The following is a 22,919-nucleotide window of genomic DNA, read 5'->3' as shown; positions in this document are numbered from 1 at the left end:
AATCCACAGGTTATCACCAGATTAGGACTCAACTGACCTGGAATCCAATGTGGGTTCCATCCTTCCCTTGCTCTGTGACTTGGCCACCTCTCTGAGTCGGGTTACCTCATTCAGCATTGTCATCTGCACTCAGGAGGATCTGCTGCCCCTGGTGCTAACCAACAGTGCTCCAAACATGTCTGCTTTTCACTGCCATACTGGGTGTTAGGAGAAGGGACTCTGGCCACCTGTAGGACCACTTTTCTAAGGGCAGGCCTGAGGTACAGCAGCAGGTTGAGGGAGGAGCATGCTCACTGTGCATGGTGATACCCTGGGGGTGTTGCATCTGTGTGGAGTCCTTCGGAGTGACCTTGGGCAGCCTGAGTAGAACCGAATGAATATAGACTTGTTATTAAAAAAAAAAAAAAAAAAAAAAAAAAAAAAGTCTAGCCAGGGCTTTATACCCTTCCAGGCTTCCTTCCACTTCCACACGTACCAACAAGAGAAAGCCAGCCACGGGACTCGCTGAATTAATGAATCACTTCTCTTATCTATTTTTGCTGTTATCTAATTCTGAGAGGAAAGCTGGGAGCAGAGGGAGCTGGGAGATGTAGCTCACAAACGTCTCCCTCCCACCGGGCAGAAACAGGCTGGAATCTCTGCGCCTTGAGGCTGATCTGTCCCTGAAAGCTAGACTCCAACAAGCCTGGAAGGGCTTCCTGCCTCCGTGGGTGAGTCACCTCCAAGTGTCCCTCCTGCCAGGAAAGGCCAGGAGGAGCAGTTGAGGGAGTAGTGTGCATGGTGGAAAGGAACCTGGAAAAAGGGAAGGACAAGGCTTCAGTCCAGGGTAACCACCCAGGATTGGTGGGGCAGGAGTTCTTCAGCCTTTGCCTGGAGGGAAGGGAATTGATTGTTTCAAGGACAACCTGCTGAGGCAGCTTTCTGTTTCTCTCTCTCTCTCTCTCTCTCTCTCTCTCTCTCTCTCCTCTGTGTGTGTGTGTGTGTGTGTGTGTGTGTGTGTGTGTGTGTATGTGTGTGTGTGTTATTCTTTCTTACAGTTGGTTGTCATTTTAGTTTTTCTCTTTCTAGGTTCACTGCCTGATGTGATGGTTGGTTCCCCCTAGGAGAAAGCAGGACAGTGAAAGTGGGTTGGCCACAGAAGCTAAGCAGATTGTAGCAGGTGTCTGAGCCTTTTCTCCTTCCAGCAAACCCAGATCGTATTGCTTTTCTTCCCATCCCCTATGGCCACCTGTGTCCTCTTAAGGACCACGGTGGAGAACTCAGGCAAGCCCTTCCCAGCCATGCCAGAGCTTCCCCACTAGCTGTATTGGTTTGTTGGTGAATGGGTCTTTCTGGATTTTTTTTCCCCCTTTGCTCAAACAGGCCAAGGGTCAGTCAGGGACTGTGTGGGTTTGATTTTCAATGATTCTGGCTGGGGTCGGACTTTATTGGGATAGACGTGTATGGAAGCAAGTGTGTTTTCTTTTCCTGTTCACTATGTGCGAGGAGAAGCCTTGGTCTGTGTGTACTTTTACAGCTGAGTCAAATTTACATCTCCTTCTCAAGACCGGGGTGGTGGGCGGTGAACTTTGAGTCCTGTTTGTAGCAGAAAAACTGAGGAGAAGACTCAATTCAAAAGAAAGGGAGCCAAGAAAGTGGAGACAGTACAGGGCTTGGAATAGGGAAAGGGAGATCTTGGAAGAGCTGCAAACAACCCAGGTTCTGCCAGACAAGTTAGGGCTGTCCGGACCTCCTCCTCTCCTCGCTCAAAGATTCACAACAGACATCTGAGCATTTTCTATATTACTGCCTTTGGTGTTCTTCTGGCAATAGGTAGGATTTGGTGTAAAATGTCTAGGTTCCCTTCTGCTGGTGCGGGGCACATTGCCTCAGCAAAGCAGAAGGCGGAATTATATCCCCCAGCAGTAAGTCCAGCCCCTCCCGGTGGTAAACTTCCAGCGGTAAACTCAAAAGCTGCCTGGAAACTTACACCTTCCCCCTGCCCCGCACCCCCAGCACCTCATTTCCTCATATTCTCATTCCCGCAAACAACCCAAAGCTAAAGGAAATTCAAAGAGTTAGTTGGGGAAAATAATAATAATAATAATAATAATAATAATAATAATAATAATAATAATAATGTCTATGCGAGTTGAAGGGAAACCTTACTGTTCAAAAATTCTATGAACTGCGGTCACTTGGCTTCGTTGTCTACAGTAATGGTATTGCTGCTTAGAAGTCTCCGGTGGTTCATTTCTGCTGTCTTTATTTTCAAAAATCAGTCTAGGGTAAACAGTATTCGAACGTCCCCATTTATGAGCTTATTTTTTACGGGCTTACTGTCACCAGTTTCATTCTTCTAGGAACGTGTTCCTGAACAGGGTTTTTGTTTTATTGGGTCACATTTAGGGGGATCTTAAAGACGGTTTTCTGTGATTGGCACGGAAGAAATATTCATGAGCTGTTCTTGGTCCCTGTTGTGTCTCTCGGGGCCAATCAAATACCCATTTCCAAAGGCTTTCCTCCTGGTTCTGTTTTGCACCGGAAGGAAAGTCATGGTTTGCACCCGTGAAGTCTGGGGAGGTTCAGAGCTGGGAACTGCCCAGAGGAAGGGGTTCGGGGCTACAGCCATCAATCTCCAATTGTCTAAACACAACGCTAAGTGGAGATTCGAGGCAATTATCCGAATAATATGGGGGAGGGGCACTTTCACCTGCTTTATCTGGATCGAAAGTGCCGTGTAGGGACAAACCCGTGATGCCTTTAGGCCCTGGGGGTTCTCAGTGGTCTGGTAATTTGGACAACCTTTCTGTAGGTTCTGAGAAGGAAATTGGGAGAGATTTCTAGAAAGGCTTGAAAGGAGATCCTGCGGGGGGAGCAAAGGGGGCGCCGCAGGACGCCCGGATCCCCGGTGATAAAGGTCCAGAGCTGATCTAAGGTCAACAAACCCAGCGGCGTCAGGCTTGGGCGGAGGGTAGGAAAGCTCAGGGATGGGCGCCAGAGAGAACCAAGATTCAGGCAGTCCCCTCAAAAAAAAAAAGAGCTGTGGGAGTTGAGCTCCGGATCTGCTGCAGTACGGGGAAGGGAGTGCGGGGAGCGACCAGAAGAGGAGGCAGCTTTTTCCAATGTCAGTCAGCCATGGAAAGGCGCGCGGCACCCAGCCTGTACCCGCGGGTCCCCAAGTGTCGGGGGGCGGGTGGGGGGGAGAGCTTTGCAAATCCCGCCACCAGTTAGGCTTCGAAAGGAACAGAAAGTGACACTTTTTGAACGGGAGGGTGAGATGTGGGGAAGGAAACAAAGAGTCTCAAATAATGGGATGGCAGAAGAAGCCTCAACACTGCCCAGCGAGACAGAATTGTCCCCAAATGAGAGAAGTTAGGAAGAGTGAGATAATATCATTAATGTTGCCATATCAAATCTTTGTTACACAGCACTAGGTGGCTCACAAACTCCTGTTGTATCCTTGTTTGGGTTGTTTTTCCCACTCCCCGGTACAGAGTAAGAGAAAGACAGGAGAAATATGCCTAAAGTCAGCCGGCAAGAGAGGCTTGGTCTAGTCACTAAATGACTTCAGAGAAAGTCTCCCCTCGAGGCTTTCCGGTCTAGGTACTCAGCCCGCGGGTAGCGTGGCCGGGAAGTCTATAAATTGCGCTGTTTGCCCCTGGGCGCCTGGGGTTCGGTTGACCTCCCTACAGTGGGCCTGAGCTGTCGAGGCAAGCCAGGTGGCCAGGCGGACCAAAGGGGCGCTGGCAAAGCAGGCCCTTCCTCAAGACTTGGAGGATTCCCCACAAATGGGATTTGCTGTCACTTTACCGCGCCCCGCTTACCACTTAGCTCTCCGTTTGTTCGTTTTGCGATCCTGGTTTGTTCGTTTTGCGATCCTGGTCCCTGGCGGCCCAAGTCACTTGGGTGGGGAAAGTGGCGATCGAATGCGCCGCCAAGGCTCGAGGATACTAGCGGTCTGCTTTCCCACTCGCAGGGTTGGTGGGCTAGGTAGCTCAGGTGACTGGGAGGAAGGTTCCAGCCAAGGTCACTCTTGTGCCATACCTGGACCATCGTGCTTAGTGCCTGTGACTCCTAAACTGAACAAAACCCCGGGACCTAATGACCTGGGACCACAAGAAGAGCGGGCATAGTGCCTGCTGATTACGAACCCAGTCCTCTCCGGTGTCGCTTGCGGTATTTAAGACCTCCTCGCCTTTAGCCGCTGCCATCACCGCCTGAAAGGAAAAACTCCTAGGAAACCTAGTACTCAATTTTAATTTACTACCTCCGACGTGAGAACCCTAAAAAAAGTCCGTTCAAAATTGCTCAGTGGTAGCCTGCTCCCACAGAAGGGAAAGAGAACCGTAGGTTTAGGGGTCATTTAGAGCATTGATAGAGTGATTGCCAAGCTCTTCCCTCAAAGTTACACGCGCCCCCAGCTTAACTGTTCTCAATACCCTTATGGAAATACATAGCGGAGGGTCTTAGCCATCCCAGGCGCCAAACCACTCTGCGCATATTCATTTCCCTTCTTTCCCCAGCCGAATGTGGAGCAATATTGAGGGAGTGAGGATAAACACCTCAGTACTCGGGTTAGGAGTCTCAGAGGCGGGATGATGAGTGGCCAGAGAAACTGGGCCTAGGGGAAATAGTTTCAGCTCGGTTCTCGGTTCCAGGCTTCCACAAATCGAGAGCAATCCTTGAAGGTGTAGATTTCTTGAACTTCTGGGGGGAGTCTGGCTTGTCTGTGAGAGCTGCACCCCTCTCTAGCAGCAGCATGCTGAGGGAGGACACGCTCTAGCTACTCCTTCCTCCACTTTGTAAGAGTCCCGCATCTTACAAAAACTCGATCTTAGTAAAATGCCTGGCAGAGCCCCGCAATACCCTCTAGCCCGGAGGTACCCCTAAACAGCTACACCACCGTGTGCAAGGCAGTATCATTGGCTGGGTGGGCTCCGGCGCTCCTCCCTAGACTGGATGCTGTCGTTTTTTACATACGCGGAAAGGTGCTTCTACCTCTGTCATTCTCAGGGGAGTCTTCATTCGTTCTGTACAATCTGCTTGACCTGGTTTTCTCATTCTTTTTCACCCCTGTCTCTACCTACCCCTCCCTCGCTCCCTCTCCTCTCCCCTCTTCCTGGCCTACTCAACTACCTCTCCCCATATCGCTCTTCCCTAACCCCCCCCCGCCCCGCCCTCCCCCTGTTCTCATTCTCCTAGCTCAGTTCCAGAATTTCCCTATTTCGGCTTAATCAAAATTCTCTCCTTCACTTGCCCCCATTTCTTCCAATTTTGTTCCTTTTTTTCTCCCTGCCAATTACCTCCAAACAAATCGCCTGCCATTAAATTTCCCTCAGGGACTTACTGGGCCTTTCCACTTCCGATGGGACATCATCCTTGCACTTTATAATAAATTTGTCTTGTTAAGTTTCATGTGTTACTCCCCTTGCACTGGATGAATCAAAAGCCTTCCAATGATGAATTATTATTTCCATTTCAATTTCTGAATATAAAATTCCAGAGTAGTTAATTCGTTTGCCCTTGTGGAGTTTCTGAAGCCTCTACCTCTGAATAACTACTGAACTATAATAATTTCCCAAATAACTACCATTCGAAGTAGAATTTTTTTCCCCAAATTGAGCAGTAATATATAAAACGAGGCCAGATGCTTTATCCTGCCACAGTATTTGTTATGGCTCCCCACTAATTCCAGAGATTTAGCAGGAAAATGATAGGATGCAAGTGGATAACTACCCTTGTTCACCAACTAAGATTGTATTTGCTTTCTGTTAAATCTCGGTGGTTCTATCATAATAATGATAGAACAATTAGCTGTTCTTTGTAGATAAATAGTGATTTCGAGTGCCTGCTGTTTGCTTTATGTAGAATTTGTTGTTAGATCATACATGAGGAACTTTTTTTTTGGTTTTTCGAGACAGGGTTTCTCTGTGTAGCTTTGGAGCCTATCCTGGCACTCGCTCTGGAGACCAGGCTGGCCTTGAACTCATAGAGATCCACCAGCCTCTGCCTCCTGAGTGCTGGGATTAAAGGTGTGTGCCACCAACACCCGGCCACGAGGAACATTTTTATAGAATCATCTTGGTAATAGATGAATTGTGGTCTCAGAAATTGACTGGAGGCAGAAAAATTAGCCTCTAAATTGAGAAGGGAACTCTCTCTCTCTCTCTCTCTCTCTCTCTCTCTCTCTCTCTCTCTCTCCTTTTTTTTTGACATAGGGTCTCACTGTGTAGCTTTGACTGTCCTGAAACTCACTCTGTAGACCAGGCTGGCCTAGAACTCACAGAGATCCACCTCCCTCTGCCTCCCAAGTACTGCGGTTAAAGATGTACCACCAGCACAAAACATTTTCTCTTAAGAAGCAAACAAAAAAAATCATTAACTCTTACAACAAATCTATAACAAACTTTTAAAAACCAAGGTTACTAGCCAAGCATGGTGCCTCTCCTCTTAATTTCAGCACCAGGGAGACTGAGACAGCAGGATCACCATGATTTTGAGGCCAGACTAGGTTTCCGATTAAGGACCACCCCCATCTCCAAAACAAACAAAAATGAAAAAGAAAGGAAGGAAAGGAGGAAGGTCAATAATGGGAAGAAATTTGACATAGGAAACTGGGGGGCGGGCAAATGTGAGCATGAACACTGTGTTGTGTCTCATGATTTGAAACAGCAAAAACGAAGAAAGTTGGACTTAATGCTGGGATTCTTAGACCCCGTTTGGGCAAGAAGAAGAAGAAGAAGAAGAAGAAGAAGAAGAAGAAGAAGAAGAAGAAGAAGAAGAAGAAGAAGAAGAGAATGTCCCAAAGTGTTTCTGGACCCTTAATGTGGACTAGCAGAATTTTAAGAGTTTCTGTCTTGGATTTCCCCCCTAAATTCCAGAGACAGCAGAGACCCCACCTTACCAGGAACTACTCAGGGGTTGGGGAAGACTTGAGGTTTAGGCGGGGTTCTGGGGAAGTCAAGTGAAAGGACGTTGGTGTTCTGCAGTTTCTTAACAAACTCTCTGGTCTTTGCACCTTCCTGGTTCCCCTCTTCGACCACCACCACTGCTGGGGTTTACTTCAACTGTGATAACGGAAGGGCTGCTATCTAATCTGGTCAGCAGCAAGAACAATCCATTAGCCCTCAGTATTTAGCATTTATCCGTCCGTGGTGGGGGAGGATGGAGAGACTGTACTTCTGGGTCCTACTGCACGAAGCCTGCCATTGTGCCATTGGGGTTAGGGGAATGAATGAAACTCATAACTCACCAGTGAAATGATGTTTCCTGGTGCTGATGAATTGCATTTCCACCCATCGCCATACCTCTTTGGGTTGAAGGGCTAGCTTTTCTTTTAAAGAGATCAAATGTTCTTACTTAAACTCATCATCCTAAAGACACTCTACGATTCCATTTTTCGCTAGTGTTCCTTGAGACTGCAGAGACATAAATACACCCACCCATTCATTCTTTCATTCATTCAGCAAACATTTGCAAAGCTTTGCTCCACGCCAGGCATTGTGCCTTGTACTGACAGGCTAAATTATTTGCCCAAGATGAGGGTTATGCTGACAACTGGGGCGGGACCCTAAATCAACTATTGCAATCCCGTGACTGACTGTTTCTCTCCCCCAAGGCATACAAATCAGAGACGTGGGGAGTGGGAAGGGTTCCGGAGGTTATCTGGTCCAGCCTTCCATTCAATGCAGGAATCCCTTCTCCAAAATGCTGCTGATCAGACCCCTGACTCTGCCAGCACAGGGAGCTAAGAGCAGCCTTCTGGGATTCCCTTTGAAAGCAGCACAAGGTCCCCCTCTTCGACAAGACCTAGGCTTTCTCTTGCCTATGTTCGGAGTGCCAATCCCTCCCTGTTCGTGCTTGGTGGCTAGTACTCCAAGAACCAGGGATTACTCATATTCCCACCCAAGTGCCAGTGCTCTCCTTTCTGTCCTTGAAATGGAGGTTCCTGGGTTGCTGGCACTGCCCCCTTGAAAGTTGAAAGCACATGGGTCTTGGCCAAGCTGATTTCCTTCAGTTGCCCACAGGGGATGTATGCTGCCAGGTTAGAGAAAACACTGGGCAGTGGCCGATGTCCAGAGCCTGGATTCTAGGCCCAATTCAGCTCAGTGACAAGCTAAGTGACCTTGGAAATGTTATTTTTGTAGCGCATTCTAGAAATGAGATACGTGAATGTGCTCAGTAGCTGAGCCTGACACCTTTTGCAAAGATAAAATTGATCTCCATAAGTTGTCTGAGGTCACAGAAAGTAATTTATGGACAACAAAGAACGTTATGGAAGCTTTCCCATAACTTCACTGGTGGGTAATCCTAAACAAATTACCTAAAACTTCTGTGGTTCAGTTTCCTGGGTTTTAAAGTCCTCTTCAACCAGAGCCTGCAGACAAGCCTCCAGATCCCTGAAATAGCCTACACAGTAAAAAGCATTCAACTGGACATTAATAGCCTCCTTGTTTTTGTCTATTTCTCTCTATATTTTGGGTTTTTTTCCTCTCTAAACTTGGGACTTACAAACTCTTCAAATATCAAATATGTTTAATAAGAAGCAGACATTTTCCTAAGTCAATGAATATGTCTTTAACTATCTTATCCAAAATTGAGTGCTTTGGGAAGCACTGTGGGAACTGTGGCTATGATCTTTTGGAAGGCTATCAGTAAGTCTCCATACAAATCCCTGTGACTCTTTACATCACCTTTTTCCATGGAAAGAAATGTACCCTAAGGAATTGCTGAGACTCCTACAAGAAAATGGACTGATAACTAGAACTTAAGACTTGACAGTCACACCTCAGAAGTGTAGTTATTATAACAAAAATTGACAGTAACCTACATTATAAAACAGAATTTATTTCATAAATGACTAAATTCATAATGTGGTTATTGTTATATTTTCTTGAGATATTTAATGATATAGCAAAATCTCATTGAGAATTTTTAGTTTTAGTTTTTTTCTGATTATTTGCTAGCCATGGATATTCCAACCCTGGGCCTCCTTTCTGCTAACTACACGCCTACCACTGAACTCCTTTTTTAAAATTAAAATGGATTGGGAACCACTCTTTAGGATGTAAAACTCCTTTGAGAAGGCAGAAGGACGAAGAATGTTCTTAATGGTTCTTTTTATAGGAGCAACTAACAGTGGATTTTTCTATTGTTATGCTCTCTGCATTTTCAAATGAGCAATAATGTGTTTGTGTTTATTTCAAATTTGAAAGAAAAAAAACCATTTTGAAAAGAATGGGTCAGGTTCCCTACTTTATGGTTTAGCCAGGCAGTGGTGGCTGGTGCCTTTAATCCCAGCACTCAGGAGGCAGAGGCAGGTGGATCTCTGTGAGTTCAAGGTCAGCTTGGTCTACAGAGTGAGTTCCAGGACAGCCAGGGCTACATAGAGAAACTCTGTCTTGTGGGGGCAGAGGGGGGTTCCTTATGGCTGTTTTTGGAGCAAAGCCCCCAAGTCAATGTGGTCGAACTGTAAAATAGTCCCGGTTACTTCCTGCTTGCTGAAGTTCCTGCCAGATGTAATGATTTCAGCAGAGTCCTCCCTCCCCCTGTAGGGAAGCCCAGCCCTCCAGACAGTCTAGAATCTGCTGCAACCTTGAGTTTCTGAAACTGAAAGCACTCTGTTCTAGTGAATTTTCCTTGGACTCACACTCCCTTTGCTGGCAGGAAGATTTGGGGATGCTGAGCCAGGTGCTGGGCCAGTTAGGAAGCCAAGCTGATTATTCCAGCCTGGGAAGAGGAGGAGGGTGCATTGGGGGTTGGGGGAAATAAAACTTTGAGCCAAGAGGCCAGGGGTGTTCAGAAAGGAAGACCTTGGTAAAGACAGAAGAATTACAGTCAGAACTTCAAAGACCAAAAGCACTGCAGGGTAACAAAATGCCAGGTGCCACCAGGGACCTTTCTTTTCTGACACTGAAATCATCTCTTAGCAATTTCCAGAGGCCAGCAGGCAAAATGTGGGCAGGAAGGGGAGAATGGTAACAAAAAAATGGGCAATGCAGCAAACCCTGCAGAAAGAAAGTGCAGTGCAGATTCTGCATGACTAAGAAAGCTTTAAAAGATCCCGTGCTGTTGCTTGTGTCCAAGTAACACACTCAGTAGGTGAAGACACAAGCAACAGGTGCTACCCCTATTCCTGGCTCCTTAATTAGCAAATTGTATTGTAATGAGTAGGCTGTACTGTGTGCATGCTGTGAATACCACTGTGACCCTTTCTCTACATTTTAAACTTTTCTTAAACTTCAGGATCAGCCTTGATTGTTCCGATGGGTAAACGATTCCCACAAATTACAGATTTGGGGGTTTCTGTAGTATGGCTTCCACTCCATCTCTGTTCAACTCTTCCCATCTCTGCCAAGTCAAGCAGGACCCAGCCAGACTGTAGTCATCATCAGTCCCCCCTCTCCTGAGTCTCATGCAAGGGGAGAAAAATCAATCAAACTTACATACAGCAAGGAACAGGCCATTTATATGACCCTGTTATGGCAGAGCTGCAATGCAAGCAAGAGATACCAAGAAGCAAGGAGAGCAAGGCCAGGTGGGATTGTATCTCCCCAGTCTTTGGAAAACAAACAAGCAAACAAAAAACCCACGTCATTCCTAGAGCTGGGAGTTGCTGGGTCTCTGAGTGAATGTGATCTCACTGCTTTTCTTACTATGGTACCCTCGTAATTCCCAGAAGTGTCTCTTCAGCCAGGACTTTTATTAAACAACCATAGACCTCAGGGAAGCTTCCTAGGCACCCAATCTTTATGTTATTTTAAAATTATTTTCATTTGTAATCCATTGGGAACGGGGGACTTCAAATGCCCTTCTCGGCTCTGCTTCAAGTACCATGCTCACATGGTACGAGCCCCCTCATCTCTGTGTTGAGAATGTTACGGACAGTTTTGGTGTCCTCAAGTGCTTTCAGCTATGTGTCATATTTGCCCATCCCAGCAGCCCTCTGGAGTAATCAGTGTAGGTTTTACTGTGATAGTTGAGGAAACTGAGACTCGGGGTTGTCCTGCCGAAGGTCACATCACTAATAAGTAACAGAATTAAACTCTAATGCTTGATTTAACTACCCCAAGCTGCTTCCCCGCCCTCCGAGATGCCTGATATCAGATGGCCCTTATCAACTTCTTTGTAATTGCTCTAATAGGGGTTATCAGGATCCCTTATTTTGCCTATCCCAAAATCATGGAGTTAAAGAATAGCAAGCACAACTCTAGGCTCTTAGGGCTGGTAGAGCCCCGCCCCACCCCTTTCACAGGTGTGGCCCAGAGGGGTTAAAGTGATCTGCCAAAGGTCAGTCATGTGTAAGTGGAGAATGACCAATGCCATTTTTAAAAATTAGTTAAAAGAACTGCCTACCAAGCCCATTTTTATGGCTTATTTTAAGCAAGTTAATGAGTATACCAGGCACAGCTTTAACCCCAACTGAGCAAATGCTGACACTCGTTTATAGATTGAGCAGATAAGTAGCAATAAGGAATTATTCATCTCTCATTTATCATCTAGCCTCTGCAAGTGCAAGTTATAAAGTGAGGCAAATAGCAGTTTCAGACCCCACACATATAAGGTCAGAATGGCTAAAACTGCATGGGCTACAAAGCTGTGCATTTATAAGGTATCTAGACCTCAGGTCTCCTGGGATGAGAAAAAGGAAAATATTCAGGAAATGTGTATGCATTTCACAAACAGGCTGTAAAATTAATCTCTTTGGAAACATGTGCCATGTCACACATGTGGAGGTTGGAGGTTACCTTGAAAAGGTCAGTTCTTGCTTTCCACTATGTGGGTTCTGGGTACGGAACTCAGACCATCAGGCTTGGCAGCAAGTGCCTTTGCCAGCTGAGGCAATTTTCTTATATAGATCCCAATATTTGGTCTTCATATGAATTCAGCCACTAATTGATTCTTCTAAGTAATATTGAGCACCTACTGCATGTAGAACACTGTAAGGAATTATATTATTAATCATCAACTATTTCTGCTACCTTTTAAGTTTAATGAGATGGAAAGCAAACAAACGCACACACCTAAATCTCATTCCCATGAGCCTTTGGGGTGAACAACTTCTAGAGTCAGAAGACGGTGTGCCTGGGAATGAACAGAAAGAAAGAGAAGGCTGTCTGTCAAGTCTAAGGAAGGCACAAGTCCTTTGTCCATCCCCAATAATGAAGCATGAGAGGGGGCTGAGTGACATCATAGCTAGAAATAAAACCATGAATTGAAAGCCTCTTTCAAGAACCTAATCCCAAAGGCCATGAAACACCAACAGCCTGGAAGATAGCTGATGGGATCTGTCCATTCATTATAATTACATTTGGGGCATATGTTGAAACACTAATAAATCCACAGACAATGCACTTGCTATTCAGAAAGCTGGTTTGCCTTTTTATTTATTATTTTTTTTATCAGTCCCAGTTCACCAGTGGTAGACCTCAGGCCCAAGGTTCAACATCAATAGCAGAGCAGTCACAAATCCAATAAGTGACTTTGCTCCCAGCAGCCATGAGACCCCACCTCAAGACACCACCACGCGGCTCTGTTCACTCGTCCAGTGTCTGGCCTATGTATTCAGGCACATGACCACTGACTCTACTGGAAAGAGAACAGGGAAGATGTTTACTCAAAACCCCAGACTCACTCGGCTCAGCAAATTCAAGTAACTTATGCAGAGGGTAAATATACAAGTATGTGCTGTATTGGACCTGTCTCAGGCAACGCAGGACACTGTGTCACCTATGGGTCAACAATGAGAACTAGAACAAGGCAGGTCCAGATGCCTGTGTAATAGTGACCTCCCTGCACCCATTTTCTTTATTGTAAGCATTGGAATATGTATTAATCCACAGGACTATTAGGAAGCTCACCTAGCACTATAACACAGGCCCGATTTTGGAATGGCTTGTCCTCAGTCTAAGGAGGGAATAGGGTGCCCAAGAGCTTTTATCAAATCCTCAACCCTCCACTTGCCCAGCTCCATGACTGGCTGGGACAGATCACTGGGCCAGATCTCTGAAAGGGGTGAAAACTAATCCAGGTTCCCTGGCTTTCAGGCCCATTTCCCAGAAGCCCAGGCTGCCCTCTTGCCACCCCTCATCCCCTGGGGATTACATTTACACTTAGGATGCTGAAATGAAAAAGCAGGTTGATGATCACTCAAGACCCTTAGTCTTGGCCATCAATAGTCCTAGCTATGCCACCAAAAACTCAGTAATTCAGGAAAGTCTGTAACGCTCTCTGGATGCTAATTACATCATTTGGATTGGACAGTGCTCCACAGTAATGCCAGAGAGGCTGGTGCAGAACTGATAAGTGGGCCAAAGGTACCTGGGGCCGTGGTCACCACTAACAGGGAACTCTGGTTATGGTGCTGATGAAGCATCACGTGGCATTGTCCCTACAAGAGCCTCTCTGAGCTAGCTTACAATTTTGCAGTTGTTTCTGCTACACTCCTGATTGTGTGTAAGAGGAAGATTTACATAGCATAGGGATAGGTTGAAACCTCCAATTTTCTGAATTAATTAATTCAGGGTTACATGTATCCCAGGGAGGCTGGCTTCAAATTCATAATGTAGCTGAGGATGACTTGAACTTCTGATTCTCCTGTTCCTACCTCCTAAATGCTGGGATCACATATCCTCACCTCCCCACACACAGTTTATGTAGTGCTGGGAATCAAAAAACAGCACTTCGTGTATAGTGCATAAGCAGTCAAGCCCAATTTTTAAAATTTAATAACATCTTTGGGGGCTTTATTTATTTTTATTTTATGTGTGTGAGTGTTTGTCTGCACGCATGCATGTATGTCATGTACATGCCTAGTACCCTTGGAGGTCAGAAGATGTCAGATCCCCTGGAATTTGAGTGACAAATGGCTGAGAACCACCATGTAGGTTCTGAGAACCTAACCGGGGTCTTCTGCAGAAGCAGCCAGTGCTCTTAACCACTGGGTCATCATCTCTCTAGACCCTTAATTCAACATAAAAACAACTACAAAATCTACTACACGTTAGAAGCTATGGGAAATACATATGATTTTTTCCCATGAGGAGACTGAAATTTAGGGGAGAGGTGTCCACATACAGTTAGGTATGAAGAAGATAAAGAAATATAATGAGTTTGGAAGCAGAGGCAGAAGGGAAGTTGACTCTGGTATGGGTGGCTTGTTTTGTTTTGTTTTGTTTTTCGAGACAGGGTTTCTCTGTGTAGCTTTGGAGTCTGTCCCAGAACTCGCTCTGTAGACCAGGCTGGACTCAAACTCACAGAGATCCTCCTGCCTCTGCCTCCCAAGTGCTGGGATTACAGGTGTGTGCCACCAACGCCAGGCCTGGGGTGGCAATTTTTAAAGGGGGATGACAATACTTCCCATCTGTGTCCCTCACAATATTGATTCACTGCTCCAAGGAGTTGTGTCTGGGCACTGGGATCAACCCATTTGAGTTTCTATCTTTTTGTTTGTTTTGTTTTTCAAGACAGGATTTCTCTGTGTAACAGCCTTAGCTGTCCATGGAACTCACTCTGTAGACCAGGCTGGCCTCCAACTCACAGAGATCTGCCTGCCTCTGCCTTCTGAGTGCTGGGATTAAAAACATGTACCACCACCACCCAGCTTCAACTTCAATCTTAATCTTGGCTTTGCTCATACTAAACTGGACAAGGTACTGGGTAGCTACAGCTGTCCATCTCTTTTGCCCATAAAATGGTAAAGTAGACTGTGTAGAGTGAGGTAGCTCAGACTACATACTTGGCAACATGTAGGGAATATAGTAACAGCCAGTTATTCAATGAATGTTCACCCAGGGAATGGCTGAAAGTTTCACCTACGGTCTAAGCCTTTTCTTATACATTCAAATGGGCACCTGTTTACATTTTTTCCATTATTTTTGTTTTATGTATATGGGTATTTTGCTTGCATGTATATGTATGCACCATACATGTACAGTGTCTGCACAGGCCCAGAAGAGGGGGAAGGTAGATCCCTTGGGAGTAGACTGAGTTAGTTGTGAACTGCCAAGTAGCTTCTGGGAATTGAACCCAGGTCCTCTGGAAGAGTAGCCAGTGCTCTTAACCACTGAGCCATCTTTTCAGTCCCCCTCCCTTTTGCTTTTGTTTGTTTGTTTGTTGAGACAGGATCTTTCTATGTGGCCCTGAAACTTACAGACATCCCCTGCTGAGCCCTGGGTTTAAAGGCATGCACCACTATTCTAGACTAGGCCTCCCATTTTGAGTTCTTTGTAGAACACATTTATTATCTATGGTTAAGACTGAGTTGAGCCAGGCAGTGGTAACGCAGGCCTTTAATTCCAGCACTCCACAAAGGCAGAGGCAGAGGCAGAGGCAGAGGCAGAGGCAGAGGCAGAGCAGAGGCAGAGAGGCAGAGGCAGAGCAGAGGCAGAGGCAGAGGAAGAGGAAGAGGCAGAGGCAGGCAGCTCTGTGAGTTCAAGGCCAGCCTGGTCTACAGAGTGAGTTCCAGGACAGGCTCCAAAGCTACAGAGAAACTCTGTCTCAAAAGCGAAAACAAAAAACCCAAAACAAACAAACAAAAACCTGAGTTGAGTACTAATGATTGGGGGTTCCCAACTATGAATTATGTGGAACCAAGAGTATGTTCCTGGAGCCAGGTGGGCAGTGGTGGCCTTTAATCCCAGCACTTGTCTTTTTCTCGGGTCCCAAAGGAGGGGGGGTAGTGGAGGGAGCCTGTTTTCTAGTTCTTGGTCAAAGGATATGTTCTTGCTTTACTGTTCCAGAACAGAGAAGGTGATCCTAGGGAGGGAGTGGAGGCTTTCCATAGAAAACGCTGGACAGGTAAAGCCTCAGGAGCTGTTTCTCCAGTTTGTTGGACCTCAGATAATAAAGAGCCAGGAAGCCTTCTTCTCCATCCAAAGGCCAAGGGAGGAAAACATTTGTGCTAACCAAAATGGAGGAAGGCTCAACCTGGGCCTTCCTCTATATTGGGAGGTGGTGGCGGAGGCCTTTAATCCCAGAACTTGGGAGGCAGAAGCAGGCGGATCTCTGTGAGTTCGAGACCGGCCTGGTCTACAAGAGCTAGTTCCAGAACAGCCTCCAAAGCAACAGAGAAACCCTGTCTCGAAATATATATATATTATATATATATATATTATATATATATATATATATACAAAAATAGAAAACGAAGGGACCCTGCTGTCTTCACCTGCAAACGGACTTGGCTTTAGTTACCGGGCCATCTTATCTGTCATCTGTCACTGTATACACACGCCTGTGGGATACAATAGTCGTTGGTGTCAGCGATCGGAGGGCTGGGCATACTCCACGCCGCGGAGTCCGCCTTGACCGCGAGCGGCGCTGCGGAGCGGTAAGAGCCCAGGCCGAGGACACGCAGGGCCGGGAAGGAAGCGCGGCCGGCGAGCAGGGCGCCAGGCTCGGCCTCCAGCGCCCCCGAGCCGGGCCGGGGCGCGCCAGTGGGGCGCTGGCAGCGGCCGGGGGCTGACCTCGAGCGCCGGCGAGTCTGCGCCCTCCCACCGGCCCGCGCTCGCCTCCCGCCGCCTCGGGTAAGGCGGCGGCGGTCAGCGCGCACCTCATCAATAAGACCTGACAGGCCGCCGGCTCCGCGGCCATCCATCAAGCCGGGGCAGCGCGGGCGGCGGCGGGTACACGGGGCGGGAGCCGGGGCCTCCCGGAGGCTCGATGCTCGAAGCTCAAACTCACGCCACCGGGTGGCAGGCAGCACTCTTCTCTTCACTACAACTCATCCGGCTCCCCAGGACTTAAAAAATACATCCGATTGCTTAGAAATGATCAGCGCGACCCCTACATTGCTTGAGTGGGGAAACAGAGGCCAGACTGGGTGCTGGCACACCTGGGGCCTCACAACCATGCTGTGATACCTGAGCCGAGCCTATGGCTCTTCACCTTGACATCCAGTCCATGCACCATCCACGCTGGTACTATCGTGACCCACGTATGACAAATAGAATGGGCTAAGTGGAAGCTGTCAGTAAAACTCCTACACATTAAAACTCGAGGTGTAACTTAGTTGATAGAGAGCTTGCTTAGCTGGCCTGTATCTGCTGGACCCCATACACAAGCCACGATGACCTGTAATCTCTGCACTTGGGCAGTGGAGGCAGGGGATTATAATTTCAGTCCCATTCTCCGTTCTGGCCACACAATTCTAAGCTAGCGTGGACTAATTCGCGAGACTTAAACTCAAGAGCGATTGGGGGGGAAGTGTCTTTGAATTTATTTAGTATTTCCAGGTTCACACTACCGTTTCTCCCAAGAAGAGAACATGTTAGCTCCTCATACATTTATCTATCTTTCCTTATTCTGTTTACAGGGTTGGTTTCTTTACTGATAAGAAGAAACTTGAGTTTATTGTCCATACCTACGAAATGAGGTTTTACATAGCAGCAGCTCTTGTGCGGGAATCGTTACCATGCAGCTTGGGGGGGGGGGGACAGGGCCAGGGGACGGGACACCTGGCCTGAAAACCCCTACAGACCTTGTAGTCAGCCTCACCCCACCACAGGCAAGTCTCAGCACATTCCTGATTTATTCCGGTCTTCTAAGGGTAGGTGGAGGCTGGTGTAGCCCCACAGTGGCCCTTCATTTTCTCTCCCCCAAATAGGGCTGGCTCAGGGTGTGCCAACTGCAAACCTTAGCGTCCATTTCACTACTCAGTTTTTCCTTTCCCGCCTCACCTTTTATTTTCTTACTGCTTCATTACCAACCCCTCTAGAGGCTTGGGCAAGGCACCCCAGTCCAGAAACTGGCCAGGCCAGACTGCTTCATTTCTAACAGGAAACACAATGAATGTGTGTGTGGGGGGGGGACCACTTGGGGTTGTTTTGGGTGTAATGGCAGTGACAGGGCATGAGAGCACAAGCGGGGCCGGATATTATCCGTACTAGAAATGCTGAGTTTGCAATGGTTTTCCTTGACTCAATCAGTGCCGCTAGCAGGTAGAAAGCCTGCTAGTCCCCCAAGCTTTGAACTTGGTTGCACAAAAACAGTCTTGCTGGCTACCCAGGCTTCCCAGCTCCAGTATCCGCCCAGGTAGTCCGGAGGTTGATGCCTGAGGACAGCAATCGGTGTCTTCTGTTGCCTGGCTTCAGGCTTCTCAGGAGAGGAGGGGAGGGGAGGGTCACATTAGTGAGTGTAGGAAGTGGAGTCAAACGCATACTAGGGGTGTGAAGCTCCCTGGAGACGGAGAATCAGGCAGAGAGGAGGGGGGGACTGGAGAATTTTATCTTGCCTCCCCACCTCTCTTCTGCTTTTTACTGTCAGATTTATTGACATGTTCTCTCCGTATTGTAAACCTACCTACCCGTTTTACTGTACAGTTCTCTGTGTGTTGGCAAACACAGCAATGATGTAAACGCCAAAACAATCAAGGTATCAGAACCATCCTAGCACTGCTCCTAATTCTCGGCTCTTGTCACCACCCCTTTCATGTAACTTTGTCTTACTCTGTGGCCCTGGCTGCCTCTGATTTGTCTTCAGCTGCTATGGTTTTGTCTTTTTCAGAATGTCCTACATAAATGTTTCTTAAAATATAGTCCTTTGAGTCTTCTTCCATGACACTGAACACATTTCAGATTATTCATGCCCTTGGGTGTAGTTGCAATTCATTCATTTTTGTTGCTCAACACTATTCTGTTGCATAGATGGATGTAAGGTTTATTTGTCTCTCACTTGAGCTTCCCAGTTTGGAGTAATTATGAACAAGCCTGTAGGTTTTTTAGATACCAGTGATACTTTTTTGGTATGTGAAACAAAACACTGGAAAGAGGGGCATGTGGCCCAGCTAGTATTGGAGTGTTTTCCTAGCATGTGTGAAACTCCCCAGGGGGGTGTGGCCCATGCTGTTAGTTCTAGACTCTGAAGGTAGGGGCAGGAGGATCAGAAGTTCAAGGTCATCCTCTATCTTCAACCACATAGCAAATTTGAGGCCTCCCTGGACCACAGAAGATTTTGTTTTAAAAATTAAAAGCAATAAATAAAAATTGCTAGACAGTGGTGGCACATGCCTTTCCAGCACATGGGAGGCAAAGGCAGGCAGATCTCTGAGTTTGAGGCCAGCCTGATCTACAGAAAAAGTTCCAGAGCAACTGGGGGAAAAAAAAAAGGACAGCCAGGGCTACATAGAAAACAATAAATTGCATTGTTTGTTTATTAAAAAGCACATAAATAAATACAATAAACGAAGCTTTTCCTATTCCAATGTACATTGCAAACAGTAGAGTATCTGAACAACCTGCAAAAGAAAGAGCAAGAATGACATTATCCCTAACAAAATGTGGCATGGGGAAGAGAGTAGGGAAATCAGCTTTGGAGTAAACTAGTCCTGTGCTTATTGAGGAATCAATGTCTCTTGATTGATGGCCTATGGCATAAGACAGTGCTTACCTGCTCTGCCTTTTTCTGCTCTCCTCTGCCCCACCCATTGGAAAGCAGTGTGGCATCCGGAAATGGACATCTCTGGAGACTTCCTGGTAGGCAAATCTGAATCCTACCCCTTTCCCCAAGGAAAGGTCCCACTCTACTTTCTGTGTTCAGTGAAGTGTGATGGAGGGGTTGCTGTCTGGAGCTGGCCACCTTTCCAGGAGCACTGTTTGCCCCCAGTACTTCGGTACCCATTAATCCATTTCTTTGCTCCTTGGCTGTTTCCCCTTCAAATCTTTGTACCTTACAAGTTGTTATTCATTAGCATCTCTGAGAAAGAACCCAGACTTTAAGGAAAGTACACCCTGTCCCTCATCTAACCAAAGAAGGAAAAGTTGAAACCAACCACTAAGTGCTGTGTGAGGCTTGGTTCAGAAAACCATAACTAACTGCGTTGTGACCGCAGCGGGAGCCCTAGTAGTCCAGATTCCAAGCTCCCTGTCCACTTTCTGTGGAAGCAAGGTGCTGATTGTTTCCCAACCTAGAGGTTCTGGAATCGGGAGAGGGAGAGGAATGTCCACTCCAAAGGCACCTGAGAAGTGGATGGACTCGGCTTTGTTGCTGGTCCTTGACTAGGAAGGGTCAGCCCGGAGTGGTAGGTGACTGCCCGGGACAGTGTTACTTCCAGCCTCCTTCGCCGCCCCTCGACTCCCCGCCCCCCCCCCCCCCCCCCGCCGCCCGCCCCAGCTTGGTTCTGGGTCTGAGTCAGAAGCTGTTTTTGCACTTGGGCTTCGGGCTTCCTTGACACTTTCCTGTCTCTCTGGGCGCCACGTTGCACACGCGGCGCCTGCTTGGGCGTCTTCTCTGGCTCAGGGGTCACCTCTGGCTCCCAGGGTGAGGTGAAGGGTGCTGGGGTCTTTCCGGCCACCTTGGGATGAGGGGGAGGCCGCCTGTTCGGAAGCAAGTCCAAGCTGCAAACGTCAGGTTCCAGGGGACTCTCAGGGTTGCTCCTGTGTTGGGAGTCCTTGGGGTGAGGGTGGGTGCTGGTGTACAGTTGTAGAATCTGAAGAGCGGAGTTCACCAGTCCTGTATAGCTTTGTCCTGGGATGGCCCCCTCCTTTAGCACCTAGCCCTAACCCTTCTGGCTAGTTTTGTATCTTTGTGTGTCCCAAACCTCCACCCCCAAGTCCCCATACACTGTATCTGCCATGTGACATTCTACCTATTTGATTCATTTTTTCTTGTTGTTTTTGTTGTCTGTCTTTGTTTTATGCAAAGAAGCTGGCCAGCACAACACCAAGTTCCCACCCCTGTACGTTCTGTGCACACAACAGTATTTAAGAAATGCAGATCGAATGCATGATATGAACCCATCTCATTTAGGCTTTGTCTAGCCCTGGACCTGGACCTCATGCCTTCCTTCCTTCCCCCACTCCTGGTCTCTGCCTGCTTTATTTCTTTCTCTCCTTCCTCTGTGTTTTTCCTCCCCATCCTTCAATTTTCCCCTGTCCTGGTATCTGACAGTCCCCTGTTCCTCCAGAATGTCTGGCTCTGGGCCTTCTGAGATGTCAGAGCCATGCACCTAGCAGCCTTCCTTGGAGGGTTGATTCTCTAGGATCCTGCTAAACTTAACAGCAAGCATCCAGTCTACACCCAGACATCTATTCTTTGTGCCCATTTCAGGGCTTCTGCTGTTTCCTGAGGTGTAGCTTAGATTTTGGTGGGCAATCTGTAGTTAGGAATATGTTCCACCAGGGCTGAATCAGCCCTCTGCAGATTCTGTCCTTGGCCCTGGGTCCCTCCTCTGAGACTGGGTGGGAAGGCTTTGTACCACCCAAGGACCGAACCTTATAAAAAGAGCTTTGTGCTCTCTTCGCAACACCAGAGATGCTATTAACTGCCCCCTCTTTGCCTTGTGGCACACTATTTTAAGGGAAGAAAAGGCAGAACCAGAGAAAGAGGGACATCTCTTTGAGTTTAAGGTTAGCCTAGTCTACACAGCAGGTCTCTGCTTCAAACAAAGCAAATGAGCAAACTTCTTCCCCCACCCCGCCCCCAATTCAACCATTCAGCAAATACTCACTGAACACCTACTGTGCATTAGCCTTCGTTTTTACCTCACAGACCTTACTTTCTGGAGGGTGTGGTGATGTGAAGAGGTGTGTCAGAACTACAAACGAATTTCTAACCCCAGGGATGAAAGTCCTAAGGAGAAATCGAATGGATATTTAATATCACCATAGGGGATTAGTGGTGCTCTGTCTTTGGGTACAATACTACCCCTGGGTGACTTCAAAAGTATAAATGAGGAAGAAAGATTCCACGCATGAACAAATGGAGCTTCCCCAAAGTATCGGAATAGTGGCACCTTAGATCTCTAAGAGATGACTCCTACAGACAGCAGCATGAGCCTGTAGTCTCAGGAGACTGTGCTTACTGGGGCTGGGAATACCTGGACATCCAGCGGGTGTCTGCAGCTCCCTCTCTCAGCTTTCCTGGTGGATGCCTTTCCCTTAGGAAGGGTAGAGGAGTCCTTGGGGAAGCCAGAAGGAGGGTCTGCGGGAGGAGTGGGTGTCAGCAAGTCTATTTCAGGACTACAGCTCTGGGATCCCAGACCCAATGGCCACCTTGCCAAAACTGGGGCCCTGGACTGAAGAGCACCCTCCCCATTCACAAAGCCTCTGGCATCATCCACAATCTTAGCAAAAAAAAAAAAAGAAAGAAAGAAAAAAGAAATACATAAGGCTTTTTGGGCTTTCTTAGACTATGAGACACAAACGGTTTTGTTCTAAATTGATTTTGAATTTTTAAATGTCAGACAAGCACAATAAAAGGAATTTGGAGATTAAAAAAGTAAAACTGCTGTTACAAAAAGCATTTTACGGCTGCTATTAGAATATTATTATTATTAATATTAGAAGATTAAGAAGTAAGGTTGTAGTCTTCAATTGGAGACCTGCTGCCTCCACATACACTTAGCACCTAGAATTTGAGTCCCAACCTTTCTGGGTTATTTTAAAGATGACGAGGAAACTCTTTCTCGGTCTTGCTTGGCGATGTCGTTTTCCCAAAGAAAAATAAAATAGGAGCGTGACCGGTAGTTTAGAAGTGACTGTAAAATATGCCACTAACTGGTCTCCAGACTGGAAGCACCTTGAAGCATTTTCCGAGGTCTGTGAGGAAGGCAAGGCTTCGGTTTACAACACTGAAAAATTCTTAAAAGCGAGACTATTCTTAAAGAGTTACTTCCTCCTGGAGTAGGACTTCAAGATTCCACCCTGGGTGTGGGGGCTAGTTCTGGGGTTTGTATGAATGGGGAGTTTACGTCTGTTCCTCTTCCACCTGGAATCCCTCGAGCTCACAGCCCAGGGCTGGGGTGGGGGAGTGCCGGGAGGGGGCTACATCTACATTGGCGTGGTCTTTCTGGTTAATTGGTTCTTCATTCTTCCTTGAACAGAATGGGGTGCGCCCAGCGGCTTGTTCAGGGGATCTCGCGGTGTGGGCTGACAATCACTGAGGGGAGGGAGATTGCGTCAGGCTCCTCCTGGGGAATTGGGGAATTCAAGGACACTGTG

The 22,919-nt window shown here is 47.2% G+C and overlaps 1 protein-coding gene across 1 annotated transcript in view; it reads left to right on the top strand.

Moving 5' to 3' along the window:
- Positions 1-565: 565 nt before the first annotated feature.
- Positions 566-22,919, top strand: part of Gata4 (GATA binding protein 4) — a 69,394-nt gene continuing 47,040 nt past the window's right edge. The window contains 1 exon segment of the mRNA XM_027390356.2: positions 566-710. The gene's annotated coding sequence lies outside the window, so the exon portion shown is untranslated.

Source organism: Cricetulus griseus (assembly GCF_003668045.3).
Source record: "Cricetulus griseus strain 17A/GY chromosome 1 unlocalized genomic scaffold, alternate assembly CriGri-PICRH-1.0 chr1_1, whole genome shotgun sequence".
NCBI lineage: Eukaryota > Metazoa > Chordata > Mammalia > Rodentia > Cricetidae > Cricetulus > Cricetulus griseus.
Note: the sequence above shows the minus strand (reverse complement) of the source record. Positions and strands in the feature narration are given on the sequence as shown.